The sequence below is a fragment of the Falco rusticolus genome, chromosome 3, assembly GCF_015220075.1.
Source record: "Falco rusticolus isolate bFalRus1 chromosome 3, bFalRus1.pri, whole genome shotgun sequence".
Taxonomy (NCBI): Eukaryota; Metazoa; Chordata; class Aves; order Falconiformes; family Falconidae; genus Falco; species Falco rusticolus.
This window is the reverse complement of record NC_051189.1, coordinates 119,699,327-119,713,335: the sequence shown is the minus strand read 5'-3', so window position 1 is coordinate 119,713,335 and position 14,009 is coordinate 119,699,327. Positions and strand designations below refer to the sequence as shown.

The 14,009-nt window shown below is 51.5% G+C and overlaps 1 long non-coding RNA gene across 2 annotated transcripts in view; it reads left to right on the top strand.

Annotated features, from left to right (window-relative positions):
- The window catches only part of LOC119144814, a 39,236-nt gene extending 25,658 nt beyond the window's left edge, over nt 1-13,578 (top strand). The window contains exons 3-4 of one of the 2 annotated variants that reach the window (XR_005103223.1): nt 241-303; nt 8,069-13,578. This is a non-coding gene — a long non-coding RNA (uncharacterized LOC119144814). Of the gene's footprint in view, nt 1-114; nt 304-8,068 lie in introns of both variants that reach the window. The other variant, XR_005103222.1, reaches the window with a different exon arrangement.
- Nucleotides 13,579-14,009: the final 431 nt, after the last annotated feature.

Below are 14,009 nucleotides of genomic sequence, written 5' to 3'. Positions count from 1 at the left end.
TCCAACAATTAGCTTTTAGTCTGGCAGATTTTGATTGCACCTCCACAGATGTAATTTCTGAATGCCTTGATTTCATTAACCGTAATGAGTGGTCCCTAACCCATTTGTCCGTAGTGTCACTCAATGGACGGCGTGGTGCTCGCACAGCAACAGGTCCCTGTGTCCCACCTGGCAGCGCGTGACTCAGAATGGCTCCAGTGCCACGAAGTGATGCAAACTCTGTTATCTCTTTTCACCCAGATGAATGAACCCTGAATCAGATGTCGATAGCTGCTTGACATTCTTGGAGATCTCTGCCTGCTGGTGAGTTTATCTCCATACAGTTTCCCTGTTGAGAGAGTAACAAAGGGCTCAAGCGCCTGCAATAGGAAGCTGTGGAAGGGGTTGAGCAATCCAAGGAATGCTTGAAACACCCACTTGAGTTTTGGCTTTGGAGCCTTGTGTTTTGCCTGTGTTTTTTTCTGTGTTCTCTTGGGTAGATGTCTCAGTTTCTCAATTCCTGCCACGTGGGCTCAGTTTTTGGTAGGATCTTCCTCTCATTGCCAGAAGCCAAGCACTGTGTTTGTGGAGCAGAGTGCACGGGATAGAAGCAGAGGAACAAGCAGGGAAATGCACATGAATACATCACCAGCTCTTGCTACAGCAGGAGAAAGGCAGGGAGGGGGATAGCCATGGTATGAAGTTGTCAGGACAAACAGAACAACATCCTTTGCATGACACAGTGTCTTGGGTCAGCATTTGCATCGTTCAAATCTTTTATCTGCACAGCTCACTTTTCATTTCTGCTGAGCCCTTAAGAACCATGCGCAGAGTTGTCTCATTACTGTATTTAGCTCATGAGTAGCTTCCTCAGCTCACCCTGAGCTCTGGCAGCTGCATACCGTGACAGTTACCAGGTGGTAAGCATCTCACTGTTTGCAACCATGATCTCTGTGGAAATCATCGCTTTAGGTATCTAAGCAGCTCCTTCCTCCAGCCTGCCATGGGGAGCGAGCTCTCCAGCCGGGCTGTGTGTGCAACTCTGGATGCCGCAGGTATCTCAGCCCAGAACCCCCACGTGCAAAGACTACACCTGCAGGTGGAATTCAGTGGGGGGGCAGAGGGAGGCAGTGGTTTGCAGTGATTCATGTCATTGCCACCCTGCAGTACCCACACCAACACGTCTTTCAGTGGGAAATGGGCAAGTGGTGAGATACAGCCCTGTGATGGCTCCCAACAGTTGAATTTTGAAATCCACATGTCAGACCCTAACCTGAAACTTAATGCGTCTTGTGCTTTTCTGCTTTTCTAAACCGTGGCCTCAGCATCGAACCACAGATGGGGGAGGGCTGCATGGCACTGGCTGCAGCCACCTCTTGCCAGCCCTGTGCATGGGCAGGATGCTCTGTGTTGTGCTGTGTCTGTCACAACTCTGTCTTTGGTGTTGCGAAAAGGGGACTCGTTCCTGCTGGACACACAGGAGGGGAAGTGTCTGGTGCTATAATTCCACCTGGGAGGTTTGTGAAGTCCTTTCTACCAGTGTCTGGTGGAAGTTGAGCTATTGCTGCTAAGTCCTGTACATCCTTCCTCCCATGCTGCTTTGCCAGACGAGCATATTTGACTGCCTGTGACCAGACCATGACCACAGCTGGCACCTGCGGTGGTTGAAACACCATCCACAGAGGGAACGGGAGAGTCAGCCCTGTGCAGGCTCTGCCCTTGGAGAAGGCTGGAAGTGACAGAAGCGTACTGTGAGCTCCAGGATCATTTTGCTGCTTCCCAAGCAGAGAATATCTCTAGCTCCTCTTTTGGATGAGGCGGAGGAGCTTTGTGCCCCTTCCTCACCTGCCTGTGAACTAAAGGAGCCATGACCGTCACTGTATTCCTGATCTGACCAGCCTGGAGGAAACCCAGCCCTGCATCTCCCTTCACACTGAGTCTCTGCCCTTGGAGAGAGCACCCCTGGGAACTGGCAGAGATGGGGACCCTTGCATGGACATGCACCACAGGCAGAAAACCCTTCACAAGAGCACATTTTGCAGCACAAATGACTTCTTCTCTCCAGGAGCTCTGCAGGGGCTATCTCCAGCGTGCTGGGTGCCTGCAGCCTCTCCACGTTTCCTGTTTTCATTCCAGTATCTGCAGTGCTAACATACCGCATGCCTCGAATTCCAGCCCTGATGCACCAGGAAAAGGGGCCAAGGGCAGATTCATGGGAGTCTTGCAGCCTTCCGTGCCCTTTCCCCAGCCAGGCTGAGGATACTGATAGCTCCCTGACTCCTTCCTTCATCCTTTTTCTTCCTTTCTCTCTTGTAATTCCTGGAGTTGCTGTGTTATCTCTCAGCATTTTAGTGCTGCAGATTCTGTCAGAGAAGGGCACCGATTTGCCCTGCTTTACCGAGAGCAGCAGTTGGGAAGAGCTCCCACACTGACTCAATGCCGTTAGTCTAGTGAGAAAGTGTGTACAAAAACCTGCTCTGAAGTCCAAGAGCTTTTGCAAAAATGTGGCAGAGCCAACATAACACCATTTCCCCATTGCAGTGATAACTTTCTAATTCCTCCCTCCTAATGGTATAAATCAGGAGTAAAACCCTTAAGCCAGTGGAAGGATTGTCTTGACAAATATTTAATAACACTGCCTTGACTGCAGTGTCAGCCAGACCCGTGCCTTCTGTGCCTTCCTTCAGCTCCCAGCCAGCAGTGATGCACAGTACCCAAGACGCACGAAACATGCAGACCTGGCAATTCACAACCTCAGGGACAAATTCTGCTCCTTCCCATTCTGGTGGTTGGCTGAGGACAGATGTCACAGCACAATCAGTAAGCTGTGGCCAATCCAAACCCCAGCCACACGCAGCAGCCCAGGGAAGTGTTTCCATCCCTGTGTGGGGGGATGGAAAGATTCTGCTCTTGGCAGAACCCGCTCCCGTCCCACCTGCTGCTGGCACCCGTGGCAGATCGTGGCTAAGCCAAGGCTGTGCCTGCAGATGAGCAGGACACACACTTGCAACTACAAGGACTGAAGGCAGGACTCACGTTAGTTCTTCCAAAAGCTGTGCTGTCCTGCAGGTAGCTGCCCCCCTGCCAAGGAAGGTGGCAGGGGTGCCAGGGCAAGCAGTGGAGAAGCAGCGAATTTCTGCCCCAGGTGGAGCTTTCTCCAACACCCTTCTCCAGCCCTGCCCTTGACTTTGAGCTTGCAGGTCTTGTGGCCCAAAAGAAAGCACCTCCACAATGTTACATACCTACTGCCCACTCCTGAGCCCCCGCCTGCCCCCTCTCCCAGCATGGGGAGGAGCCGGGTGGGCAGAGGAGGGGAAGGGCAGCTCCAGTCTGGTGAGCACAGCCTGGGAGGGAGGGTGACCTCCATGTGGCCCAAGCGGGGGGCAGAGGAGCAGAGCAGTAGCTGGACAGGGCTCCAGCTGGCCAGCAGACCTCAGCTCAGCCCACAGCGTTTAGAATCCCAGCCTGGGATCAGCTGGCATCCAAGGGTGACTTCTAAGGTGTCCCTGCAAGATAATCCACGGCAGCAGCTTCAGCTCCGGGCAAAGCACACACCTCCTGCAAGGGCCTGAAGGGTGTGAGAGCTGCAGACCTCCCTGTGGCAGGTACCTCCGCATCAGGGGGGAGATGCTGCAGCCGCTGTCCATCCCCTGGGGACAGTCCTGCACACGGTGGGTTCACCCACATTTCTCTGAGCATTTCAGAGCCCATTTTAACTGCGCTTCTGCGGTGGATTCCTTTGCTTTGGGCTTCTGCTGAAAATTCCTGATTTTCTTTGTTTTAAAATCATATTCTCTTCCCACTGAAACAGCAGCTTGAACTGAGAGGTCTAAAAGACAAACACCATCTCTTACCACATTTTAATTATTTGTCTTACTTGCTTAGAGACACAGGTAGTTTAAAGTGAACACATGATTGTTTAAAATGGAAAGTGTTACTTTTTCCGGAAGCATTATATTTTTAAAATGTTGGGTTTAGTAATCTCTTTTTTACTCCCTTCACTTTCCCCCCTCCTTATTTTTTACCTTTAATGCACCCTAGACACACATTTCTCTTGTAAGAAAAACGGGACGGATTTTGAAAAATACAAAACTGTGTGAGAGACAAGAAAAGACAATCAAATTGGCTATTTTTTCTAGGTTGAAAGCACAGAATCACTGTGCAAAGTTCTCCAGCATTCTTGCAGGGCTCTAGGAAAGAGGCTTGTTCTGAAAAGGCTGTTCTGATGAAATCACATTTTCCATGACAAAAAAAAGTCTTTGTCAAAGACGTCTTGACAGCTTGCTCTTGGCTTTGCCTGCTGGCTGGAGATGGGGCTCTTTCAGTTATTTATGTAAATGTTGTCAGGGAATGAAGTGAAGTGTGGGAAGGGGGGCTGCTCCTGCGCCTCGCTGAGCTGTTAGCCTGGTTGGCAACCAGGTTCTCCCAGGCTGTAATACCAGTAATACCAGACAGGACAAAGTGGTGCCTATAAGCATCCCAGCCAGCAGGGACCTGAAGCCTCTGCAGCCCTGGAGAGCAGTCTCTCTCTAGATGAAGCTTCTCTGGTGCAAGAGACGCATGGGCACAAGCCGTATGCTTGCAGCCTGTTGAACTGGGATAATCCGGGGATCTGTGAGGTCCATCCACCCTTCTCACAGCCTGGAAATGCTGCCACAGCTGGAGGAGCAAAGGTCAGTTGGAGGTCACCAGCTCTTCTTGCTGCACATCCCTCAGCCTTGTCTAAGGCTGATCCACCTGCGTGCCAGAGGCAATTTGTAAATCGTGTGCTGGTGGCTAAGCCCAGCTTGGCAATGTCTTCATGCAGAAAAGAGGAACAAGTGGTGCAGGGTTTTAAATAGATCCTTTGATGCTGCCTTTGTGTGTGTCTTTCCAAGTGACCTTTCCCACCTCATTTTTACTATCACTCACAAGAGTCAGGTCTTGCATTTTCTTGCCTGATCATGGGAAAGGTCCCATCCTGAGAAGTTTTGTTCTTAATTCTGATCTTCTGCGATTTTCTGGAAGCCATTAAAAAATCCCATCTCCTTCTGAATTTTACTTAGTCTTTGAGGACAAGAATTTAGGAAGATTCATAAAAGGAGGTGAACATCTTTGCGCACAGGAGGAATACCCTGCTGTCACAATAGACAGCAATGAGAAATACAGAAGAGGTGTTCAGGGTTTAAGTCAATCTTGTTTAAGCTGATCTTCAGAGATTGGATTGAGGCTTAACATAGAAAGAAATGCCCTGCATCTGCTACCACAGGGTTATTGCACCTTCTGACTGTTGTCAGAAGGAGCCAGGGCCATGTGCACGGCTCACTGTGAGCAGACACAGTGTCCTTGCAGCCCTAAGGGAAAGGCTTAGGGACTGCACGACCCCATTTCCTCGATGCACTGGTGCTTGTTGACCAGGACCATGGTTTTAATAGCACAGCATGGCCGGAGAACTGAAATGATTAGGTGGCTCTCTAACCCAGCTGTGCTGCAGCCCCTGCAGTTGTTCCCTGCAGGATCTAGCTCCCACGGGCAGCTCCTTGCCCTGCTGGCACGCTCACCATGCTGCCATCACTCCTCAGCTGAGGGAGTCCCTAAGCATAAGCAAACACAGGGATGAGTCCCCAGGTGGGTATGGGACATGCTCAGCTGCTGAGCACGCGCTCCCTCTACACATGTCTGTGTGCCAAGTGGCAGGGTTGTAGTGTGCAGCACCTTCAGGAAGTTTTCTTCCACAACAGTTCACCATGCACTGTGGCTTTCCTGGCATTTTAAGCAGGGCAGGCACTGCTGTGAGCCACTGCTCCCCTTAGGGCCATAAAGCTCCCTCCATCCCAGCCTTGGTCTGGCATGGTCCTGCCCTCACACAGCTGCCTATCCTGCAGGCCAGAATCAGTGTCCTGGGGAGGAAGGTGGGTAGCGCTGCAGTTTGTAAGCAAAATAAATCAGGAGCCCGGAGCTCCTGAACCATCTGTCCCTCCCTGAGAACTGTGCAAGGCAGAATCCAACCATCCTATTAGCCCCTCTGCTGCTGGCAGGACTCCCAGATCCCTCCATTTGTGACCAGCCAACATGCCCTTCATTTTTTCCTCTCAACCTTCATTTAATGTGTTTGGGAGTCCAATGTGAGCACTGCTTCCAGATAAAAGCATCTGCTCCAGATAAAAGCATCAGCTGGAGGCATCAATGTGATTTCTAAGTACATGAAAAACACAAGGCACCCTCAGAGCGGACCCGACCTTCCCAGGCAGGAGCCGACGGAACCATCAGAGGGGATGGTGTGGGGCAAGGCTAGAGGAGGGGGCTGGTGGAAGAACAGGAGGCAAAGGGGCCTTCCCTTCTGTCCACCTGGGTCTGCCAGGCTTTGAGAGGGCTTGCTGAGGACCAGGTCACCAGAGCAGCGTGGGGGTGAGGAGCACAAAGCAAGAGGAGGGAGGAGGTGAAGGGGATGAGGCAGGGAAAGGCCGGTCAGGTGTGTGATATGCCAGCTTTGGCAGTCAGTGATGAACGTGGAGGTAGAGGAGGGGAGGAAGGCTTCTGCTGACTTCCCATCGACATTGTGGACATGTCCAACCACGGTGACTCCGATGGAAATGAAGAGTTCCCATCCCTGGGGCACCCTTTTTGTGTAGCCTTGAGAAAGAAGCGCTGCTTGGCTCTTCCTCAGTTTCCCTATCTATAAAACAGGACCTCCACTGAGACCCTGCCAGCCTGCCACACCGTGAGCTCCATGGAGAGAGCAGCATCAGGTGTGATCCCTGTGTCCCATAGCTGGATGGTGCTGTGCACCGAGCACGGCTGGCTAGAGTTTACTCCTCAACAGCCCATCTCTAGGGCCAGCTCTCAGCCTTTCGGGGTCAGTAAAGGAAAGAATGATGCTGCACAATGGGCTTTGTCACTTAGATGTGAGAAGGTGCCAATTCCCTGGTACCTGCTGGTGCATCACAGCAATGAGACTTAGCCCTGCCTCTTGCTTTTAGCAGCACCAGGGTCGTGCAGCAGAGGACTGGGATGGGGGCAGCTGTTTTTGTTGGGTTTTTTTTGCTTTAGCTCTTTCAAATCGATCCCACCCCTCTGCTTCTCTCCCAGAACTATGCAAAGTCATTTCAGGGAGCAAAAAGCAAAATCCAGATTCCTTCTCCTGGGACACAGCCTCTTTAAAAGTTCAGAGACTTTGCTGGGATTCAGGTGGTGGCAGCTGAGAAGGGACAGGTCTCCCAAAGTGACAGTGCTGGCCATCACACCAGACACTGCTGCTCTGTGGAGGAGGCTGGACACTGGCCCAGACTGGTGATACAGACTGGCTGGACTGGGATCTCTCGCTCAGTGCTGACCATGGGCTGACCCTAGAAAGTGGAGGGAAACAGCAGGTAATAGAGCAAGGAAATGCCACCGCAGGTGCGTGAATGTGAGTCATCCCCATGCTCACATTTTCTTCTGCGTTATTATCCTTTTTAAAAATTAAAGATGGTAATAGGTTACTGTAGTTGAAAGTGAGATAATGGGAGACTTTAGGGAGATAAAATTATAACAGTATCCAGGGAGAGAAGGGGATGGGGAGAGAAAATTGAAAGGGATTCATTATGAACTTATCCACACTTACAAATATTCCCCCAGGTTAGGACCTTATGGTGTTAATAATTAACCAGAATCTTATGAAAGCTAAAATAACTACAACGCACACGAAGATCATTGCTTCAGTATTCACCATGTGCACAAACCTTGCCCGCCACTCGTTTCAGTTACTGTGGCAACAGTACATCTGCTTTCCACAATATCCTTCATTAATCATTTACACCCAGGGGAAAAAAAAAGACTTGGAGAAATGATACCACAGAAGCTATTTCTGCTTGCCTCCCGCCAGCGAGTGGGACCAGCTCCGAATGCAGCCTTTCAGCCAGACCCCTGCACAATATGAGGTAGGGGCTGGGTGCTCTTAGCCCCTCTGCAGCCTCGGTGGGTCTGGGCTATTCCCTCAGTTCGGTGATGAGAGCGGTGGTGACCCCTGGCAGGGGGAACAGGGTCCTCAGAGGGAAGGGTAACTGGAGGAGGGATGCACTTCCAAAAAGTTTACTTTTCTGGTGCTATTTCTTTTTCTTGCCCACTGCAGGAATGGAGCTTTTGGGAGGTACCTCACACTCAGGCAGCACCCTTGGAGAGGCTGGGTGGGTAGGAGAAGGACTTGTTCCCTTCCCCTGTCTCTGCCCCATCTCATCCTTTAGGAGTCGGGGTGAGATGCAGCACATCCAGCTGAGCTGCAGCTCACCCGCAGATGCCTCCCACTCCCAGCAAGAGGAAGGAAGCACCACCAGTGTTTGCACTAGGAGACCACTCAGCAGCGGCGATGGTGAGGCAAGCATCTCCCAGCAGAGCGGGACAAGCCTCTTCCAGCTGTGTCCATTCCTTGTCCTGAACAGACTTCCAGCAAATTCCTGTGGCAATTGCAGTGCAATGGCCCTACGCGATGTCCCTGCCATAAAGGCAGTGGAGCACTTGCCATTGACCAGAAGGTGAAGTGTGGTGTGCACTGGGAGGTGCTGGGACACCCTTCGGAGCAGCCTGCCGCTGAGACCTGCCGAGGAGCCTCTCCTTACAGCAGTGCCTGCGGCTGGAGTAACGGCTGGTAGTGTGAAACAAAGTGACAGCAGGTGCCTCCCCAAAGGGTTACTCCTTAACCACGTCGTGGCACAGATCTAACTGGAGGAGATGATGGAGTGGGATGGTGGACTGTGGGGTTGTGGCTATCCCTGGCCCCACAGAATGAGTCCTGCGGGTCCCACCAGCATCTCCTGAGTGCACAGCAAGGACATCATCCAGGACCAGTGCAGCATCGCAGCACCTCTCCAGTGTCCCCATCAGCCTCTAGCAGCAAAGACAGAACCCCTTTCCCCCATGGACTTCTGTGCTCGATGCCCTGGACAACACTGAGGTGGATAAAGGGAATCCTCCCAAAACTTCCTAATAAACGGGATGCGCCTCTGGATTTCTTAGCCCCGGGAAGAGTGAACCTGTCTCTGCAGCCAAGTGCAGAAGGTGTCAGTACTGAGTCACTTCTTTGCTCACAAATTCTGTGCCATGGGGAAGTGGGATGAGGAGGGGTTGCTGCAGAGGACAGAGCAAAAGACAGATACCTGCACCTTGCTGGATATCTCCAGAAGGTTTTCCATCCTCAGCTGCATGAGGAGAGGGGAGATTGTCAGGAACTGGGTGTTTAACTCTGGGAGCCACCAACTTCAATGCTCCTCCTGGAGACCCAAGGCTGCTGAGAGCTGCTGCAGAGGTGCCAGGGACAAGGCAGCAGCACACTGCCATTTCAGGAAAGCCTCAGCTTCCCAGGAGCATCACAGAGGTATCATTCAGCTGTGCATACCCAGATCCCAGCAGGGAGTTCCAGAGCCACTGGGGACTGTGGGTGGAGTGGTTCAGGGTTTCTCTGCAGCAGCAGCAGAGCCAGCCCTTCATCTTCCTTCTTGTTCCTGTCCTGTGGATGACAGCTCAGCCACAGAACAGGTTAAGGGGAGAAGGTGTTCAGGGCTACCTGTCCCGCATCCCAGCAGGGTCACATGCTGGTTGCTACAGGCAAATGATCTTCCCAAAATTTTGGAAGTGCTTCAGCAACCAGCCCAGAGGAACCCCTTCTCTGTCACGGCCATGAGCACAGGGAGCGTTGGTCCCAGCTCTGGAGGCATCACCCTGGGCTGAGGGAGGCGAGGACAGGCACACAGGGAGCACAGCGGGCTCTTGCAGCGTCACCCAGCCCCTGGCAAGGATAACAGCAAAGCAGACCTCTTCAAATAACCAGGACCTCTTCAAGACAGAGAGTAAGATCCTCAGACGGCCTGATCTCTGCTTAATCCCTGCAAACAGACACCTCTGATTAGGAGGATTGGTTTCTTCGGGGAGGGGGGAGCTGACTGGGGGCTTTGCCTGGCAGAAGCGAAGAAGTGACATCTGGTGCTGTGTTCCTAAACCCAGACAGCCCCTGACTTCTGTCCCCAAACTAATTCTCAGCCTTCTCACTTTTCCTCCTCATCCTGGCACCAAACCTCCTTCATCAGCATCTGACCTGGAGTATCCACGTCTCTCCATGGATAAGATGACATCGTGCCTGGGACCAGAGAGGAGCCCTGAGCCCCTGGAAGGCGCAGGCGAGGTGGGCAAAGGTGGGCAGGAGTTGCCCTCGAGGATGCGATGACAGCTTTGTCTGCAAGAGCTGGGTGGGCAGCGGTGCTCAGCACCCCCTGCACCACTGACACAAATTAGAGGCGCCACATCAGTGCCACAGAGGTCTCAGTTAATGAGCAGGGGCACTAATGAATCTGTATGTTATTTCAATGTATCCTCTGCCTCTAGGACAGCCCTGGGGCGCTTCAAGCAAACAAATGAAGGAAATGTGTCTATTAGGGCTGGCCATGCACCTGGGCCACCCCTGCCACCGGGAGGTGCCTGGGTTCAGGGCAACTGTACATTCACAGAAGTGATTTATACAGGCTCACAACAAATATTTTTGCTGAAGATTTTCTGCAAGATTTGCCAGAGGTTTTGTCAAAACAAAAAATGACATTTGTCTTATTGAGCTGGGGATTTTTCAGGCTCATTTTCTTAATGAGATTCTGAAATTTCGACCCTCCCCCAAGTTATACACTGTTTTCTGTGTTGATGACGATCAGTTTTGGCTGAAAATAATTTTGATGCAAAATGTTCAGCTGTGTCTCCAGCAGGGTAAAGCTCTAACGGAGCCCTGCGATGCAGAAGTGCTGGCATGACTGAATGCCTTTGCTTTAAGAGGCAGCAAAGAGAATAGCCCCCGGCAAGGAGAGAAGAGCCCTTTCCATCCCAGCTGCATTCTTGGAGCAGCCTCAGAGAGGTAGGAGACCCACTGAAGTATCTCAAAGTACCAGCCTGCTGTGGTGAGGAGCCCATGGTTTTATGGCTGTTTTCTTCCCACCCTAACCCAGTGGGATGGCTCTGAAGGCACACTGCAGACTGGGCAGCAGAGGAGAGAAATGCAGGGGCAGAGGGGAGGATCCTGGTGATGCTCAGGGCTGAGCTGGTACCGAGATTTTTGGCATCTGAGCAGGCTTGGCTGGACATCTAGGCATTCAGATGTGCCCAAGGAGAAAGGAGGGGCATCAGGGGTCTACATTTTGCTAACCCAAGCCTAGGGTGACAGTTTTGTAATGGTTCAGCCTCAAGAGGTTTTATGGATAGCAGTAGCCCCAAAGTAGGGTGCCACCAGGGAATTACACCACTGACAGGGAGTGTGAGTGGGATGCTGGACCCCCATGCGAGGGAGTCTGCAGAGGAGGTGATGTGACGTGTGTGCTGGAGCTGCCACAGCTCCCTGCAGGAAGAGACCTCCTAAAGGTGCTGGGGACGTCTCACCACCCTGAACTCTTGTCATCTGGAGAGGACCAAGAGGTGAGAATTACGGCTCCTGGAAGTGTGAGAGCATCATACAGGGCAGCACTGGCAGAGCAGCACACCTGTAGGAACCAAAGGTGGAAGAGCAGTGGAGCAAGAACAGGATGTTTTTGTGGGAAACCCTGGTCTGAAGCAACTGGAGGCATAGGGTGCAATCTGCCAACAGGCAGGATGCCACAAATGCCAACATCACCTCAGGCCTACGTCTGAACAGTGAATTAAATAGGTCTGGAAATATGCCCGGGCACTGGGACCAACCAGCATGAGCACCCCACACTATCTTCTGAACTTGCCTGGTCCCTGCAGCAGGATGGATGCATCCAAAACAGTCCCAGGAGCACTCCAGCTGCTGACCACATCCAGAAATCGCTTTGGAGAGAGCTGTCTGGCACAGTCCAAACCCAGGGCCCTTTCTGACAATTTAGCAGTGCAGATAATGGCTTTTCTAACCCTGGCAAGCACTGCCAGGCTCCATTCAATGCATCTGCCATGGTCTGGTGCTCTGTAGTAGAAATGAGGACTGAGGGTTTGGCACCTGGCATTGGTTCATCCCAGAGAAAAAGCAACAACTCATTTTCTATCATTAGATCCTGTAAGAATACTTCTAAAATGAGAGTTATGGGTTAAAATATCCTTTCTGCATGGAGTGGGTAGACAGATCAATTAATCAATCAACAGACTGCTTAGATATACAAGCAGACCATTGTTACCCAAGGCTGAGTGGAGATCAGTGGCATGCACTGTTGTAACAATTTCCCATTTGCTGCCATGCCATGGGGCTCTCATTTGCCATTTTTATGATTATTTATGCCACATTTGTCCATTTGTTGGCATCACATTCAGTAGTGTTATCAGCTGGTTGAAGTAAGTTTGAACACAGTTCAATAAAAATAAATCATATGTGTCCCAGGGTCACAGAGCCCCCACAGGAACACTTGCTCCCTCAGCCCTAGGCATGGCACAGCTGGATGAGACCTCTCATGTGTCCCACCAGGGAAGGAAAGACACCAGGACAGGACAGCAAGAGTCCCTGCAGTGACAGGCTGCGGACAAATGCTGCTGCAACACATGGCAGCACCAAGAAGCCGGTGGAGATGTCTTCCCTCTGGGTAATGCCCTAGACCTCTTCCCTTGGAGCATCACCCTTGTTGTCACAGAGTATGGAGGTGGATTTGGGCCCCAGGCTGGACCCACAGTCCATCTCCCCAGCCCGTTCTCAGGGGGACAGGGCTGCAGACACACACCCCCCCCAGCCCTTCCACCGCCGGCCAGTCATCCCAGTCAGCCTAGGAAAGGATTTACAGGGCCTGGACTCAACACTCAGGAGTCTTTCCCAGGTCTGGGTTGCTAAATAGAGCCCTGTCAAACTCTAACACCTTCTAAGTGGAAAGAGACACCTGCTTTGTCCACTCGTGTGTCCAGCACACCAGGTAATAAGGTGGACAGATTTTAGCAATCAGGAATCCCAACATGTGGGTTATTTTATTATACTTTTCTCAGAATTTTTGCTTCAGGACAGTTGAACTCAATGGCACATTAGGGAGTATAAAGCAAGCAAGCTAATTCAGTCCAAGCAACTTGGAATTGTTGAACAAGGGAGTGCAGCCCCTCACCTGCGTCTCGGGCACGCTGAAGCTTCACCCATGGTAAGGGCAGCCAGGTTTGCCCCAGGTTCCGCCATGAGCCCATCACCTGCCCCCGAGGCCAGCAGCTCTCCGAGAACAGGGGACAGTACTGCCTAAGTGTCCCAAAGCACATGGGTTGTGGAGGAGAAACAGAGCAGCCCGTCCAACTCCAGCTGCTCCCCAGCTAGGGAAGGGTCCGTGACCCTCATCCAGGCTGGATGGTCCTGTAACCTGGGGTCTGGTCTCGGACCGTGGCAGGCACAGGCACTGCTCTCTGGGGCAGTGGGCAGGCTCAGCCGTGCCTTCAGCGCAGGGCTGGCTTAGCACCAGGCTCCCACTGGGCTTCCACCCCGTGCCCGAGCCGGGGGACAAGTCGGGGCAAGTGGGGGCTCAGGGCTGGAGCGTGCCCACCTGGCTCCGGAGCGATGCCGCTGCCTCCAACCCAATGCACCCAGCTGTCAGGAGCGGGAGGGAGGAGGGAACTGTCGGTTTGTATATTTTGCACTGTAACCTTCTGGGGTGGAAAATAGCTCTAAGCACCAAAGAGGAGAATTAAAGCACATTTTAATGATATGTGTCTTATGTCTGAATGAGCATCTCAGATTACAATATTATTTAGGTCCATGTGATGAAATCCAGCCGGTGACAAATCTCTCATCATCTCCTTCTACATTAATACACATATTTACGTTTTAGAGCTTAAATTTAACTGTTATGTTCTTTCAAAAGTAATTAAACTAGGCTTCAAATGAGGAAATAACCTCATGTACTCTCTGCCCGCCAACCACACATGAATATTAAAGAAAGTGGTCAGAAACAGATCTATTTGTGAAAAAAAATTATAAATTAATTAAATGCAGTTTTCCTTCCCTGCAGCTTCATTCAACCTTTATATCAAAACCGACATGAAATGCATCTGTGTTCATTTGTTCAAAAAAAATCCTTTGAACACATCTCCATCTCCATTTAAATTAAAAAATGACTTAGCACAGAGAATAACAA